Source organism: Vombatus ursinus, unplaced genomic scaffold (genome assembly GCF_900497805.2).
Source record: "Vombatus ursinus unplaced genomic scaffold, bare-nosed wombat genome assembly UNPS02014924.1, whole genome shotgun sequence".
In the NCBI taxonomy this organism is placed as follows: domain Eukaryota; kingdom Metazoa; phylum Chordata; class Mammalia; order Diprotodontia; family Vombatidae; genus Vombatus; species Vombatus ursinus.
This window is the reverse complement of record NW_020954702.1, coordinates 7,355,531-7,359,183: the sequence shown is the minus strand read 5'-3', so window position 1 is coordinate 7,359,183 and position 3,653 is coordinate 7,355,531.

Genomic DNA, 3,653 nt, shown 5'->3' with positions numbered 1-3,653 from the left:
GATTCACTTAGTTGAATGGATGTTAAGGGTGAGTTCTGTGACTGTGTAGGGCATCCTCTCCACAGAAACTTTTATACATTTCCAGCAGGGGGTGTGGCAGATGCAGAACCTGAATTACATAACTTCCATTAACTAAACTGTCAGGGGGAAATCCCATTCTTGTCATTGTTTGGTCCCTGACAACAATTCCTCCAGCTCAGTAACAGTTTTCTTTTTTCTTCACTTGTGGTTCCTCTGAGAATGCTCAGCAATTACCTGGTTGCTGTAATGAAAAATGATTATCATGTTGCCAAAGCCTATGTGACTAATGTAGCTGATGCCTTACCTAGGTTTTATAGCATCCCCCTCCCGGATGGCATTATTCTCCTTCCATTATACTACCTTCCCTTGCCTTCTGATTCTTTGTCTGAATGATGGAATTCCGTCCCTCTAATTCAATGCTTCTTGAGATTCAAGTGACAGAATAGTTCACAGAAATTTCACTTTGGAGTTGAGACTGTGGTGGAGCATTGATTTGTAGAATCCATCCATTCAACAACCACTCCAAAAACCAAATACTTCCCCAATGTTTGCACTGTGAGAGCCACTGTGCTGATATTAAGGATACAAAGGAATGTCAACAGATTGCCTGTTCTCAGGTAGCTCTGAAGTTTTAAGGTCAGAGAGAACACTAAAAAAAAAAAATCAAGGCACCTGCCACAAACATGGAGGGTTGATGGGAGAAGACCTCAGATCCAGAGACACAAGCCACAAGGGGAAAGGAGAAAGGCCATGTACCACAGGTGGTTTTAGAACTGAGAATATAATAGAAGCAAGAAGATTAGAGGGGGATGGAGAAGAGAGGATAGGATCCTGAGCAGATGTGAGAGATAATTAATTTGGACCTCTACTCCTTTCCAATCAGGATTAATTTTAATATCATTACATAGCAGTTGGTATTACAGGTTCTGTATTTTAGACCCCAAAACTGCGACCTGCAGATTGTAAGCTCACTTGTTTAACCATAGGAAGATAACTAGAGGCCCTCCACCCTTAGTTTTCCTTGTTATGGTGACCAAGAACCAGATGGTGGAGGTGACTCAATGCCAGGGAAAATCTCCCAACTTATTTTTGTACCTCCATTTTCTCTTGTCCAACATGAGCAATTGACTATCTTATGATGACTTAGTCAGTAGAGAGGCCGCATGCCTCGCCCAACCCAAATCTTTTATCAAACCTTATAAAAATAAGGCCTCAGAAAAACAGGTCTTCTCAGATTACGAGGAAGATCAGACATCTGCTTCAATAGAAGGGACCATAATCCTTTAATAAAGTACCATTGGCTCAGAGCTCTGGATCAGTCTCTTATTGTAGGTTGCACAATTTTAATCCCCACACAGTGTGGACAACCAAGTCGTGCAAAGGCAAACAGAAGGGACATGCTGTACTTTGTCTGAGTAAGCCCTGGCAAGACCACCACATTGTGGTGAGCAAAATAAAGTGTATCGAGACTGAAAAGTTGGCAATGGTCCAGCTAAAGGAAAGTGAAAAATACCGGACAGAACTATCTATTTAAATCAGCACAAAATAGGAAGTAACTGGAGTTTACAAGATAATTTGTGCAAGGCCAGGGACTTGAAGGGCTTTAGGGGGAACAGGAGTCAGATGAATGCTTTAAAAAATACCTTGGGGGGGTGGAGTCAAGAAGATGGAGTGAAAGCCATGACTTTCTAGAGTGTTACCCCAAACCCCTCCAAATAACTGTAAAAAAAAATGACTCTTAACAAATTCTAAAGTGGCAGAACCCACAAAAAGACAGAGCGACACAAATTTACAGCCCAAGACAACCTGAATGGTTGATTGGAAAGGTATATTGCGCTGGGTGGGTAGAGGAGCACAGTTCAGTGTGGGCATGCAGGCCTCAGTGAACCTGGAGCAGGCCTCAGAGGACTGAATGGCTGGCAGCTGTGGTGGTTTTCAGACTTCTCAACCCATGAACACCAAAGACAACTTGGAAGGTCAATGGGAAAAGTCTGTGACTGCAATGAGAAGCTAAGTCTCAGCCACAAGTCCTGAGCATGGCCCTAGGTTGGTGGCTACCTCCTGAGCTTCTGGCCCACAGGCTGAGGGGGAATCAAGTGGCTGATCAGAAGGGGATTGCAGGGATCTCTTTGCCAGTGCTGAGGCAGGAATCTGCTTGGATCTGGGTCACAGTTGTGAGGGGCAGTCCTGGGATGAGGAGGACTGCTGGCATGGTGGAGCTTGTTGTGGTGGTGGAGAGGAAACACCTTGCCCCTTATCACACCACCTTGGAAGAACCAAAAATTTACAGGTCCCTAGAAGTATCTCTGAAAACAGCTGTACAAACCCCCAAAACTTGGGACAGTACATTTTCCACATTGGAAGCAGACTCTTACTTTAACAAAGAGTTTAAAACTCAAGTAATTGGTTGGGATCATGAGTAAGCAGTGCAAAAAGAGTCAGACTATATGATCTTACTTTGGTGACAAAGAAGATCAAAACATACAACCAGAAGAAGACAACAAAGTCAAAGCTCCTACATCCAAAACCTCCAAGAAAAACATGAATCAATCCCAGGCCTTGGAAGAGCTCAAAAGGGATTTTTGAGAAGTAAGAGAAGTAGAGGAAAAACTGGGAAGAGAAATGAGAGTGACGCAAGAAAATAATGAAAAACAAGTCAACAGCTTGCTAAAGGAGACCCAAAAAAATACTGAAGAAAATAACATCTTAAAAAACAGCCTAACCCAAATGGCAAAAGAGGTCCAAAAAACCAATGAGGAGAAGAATGCCCTAAAAAGTAAAATTGGTCAAATGAAAAAGGAAGTCCAAAAGATTACTGAAGAAAATACTTCCTTAAAAATTAGAATAGAGCAATTGGAAGCTAGTGACTTTATGAGAAATCAAGACACTGTAAAACAAATCCAAAAGAATGAAAAATTAGAAAACAATGTAAAATATCTCATTGGAAAAACAATTGACCTGGAAAATAGATCCAGGAGAGAGAATTTAAAAATTATTGGACTATCTGAAAACCATGATCAAAAAAAGAGCCTAGACATCTTACTTCAAGAAATGATCAAGGAAAACTGCCCTGATATTTTAGAACCAGAGGGCAAAATAGAAATTGAAAGAATCCACCGATCTCCTCCTGAAAGAGATCCCCAAAGGAAAGCTTCTAGGAATATTGTAGCCAAATTCCAGAGTTCCCAGGTCAAGGAGAAAATATTGCAAGCAGCCAGAAAGAAACAATTGAAGTATTGTGGAAACACAATCAGGATAACACAAAATTTATCAGCTTGTACATTAAGGGACCAGAGGGCATGATATTCTGGAGGGCAAAGGAGATAGGATTACAACCAAGAATCACCTACCCAGCAAAACTGAGTATAGTCCTTCAGGGGAAAAAAATGGTTGTTTAGTGAAATATAGGACTTTCAAGCATTCTTGATGAAAAGAGAAATCATAAGAGACTTATTAAGGTTGAACTCTTTACATTCCTGCATGGAAAGATGATATTTGTAACTCATGAGACCTTTGTCAGTATTAAGGTAGTTGAAGGGAAAAAATTATATGTATGTATAGATAAAGATGTAGATAGATAGATAGATAGATAGATAGATAGATAGATAGATAGATAGATAGATAGATAGATA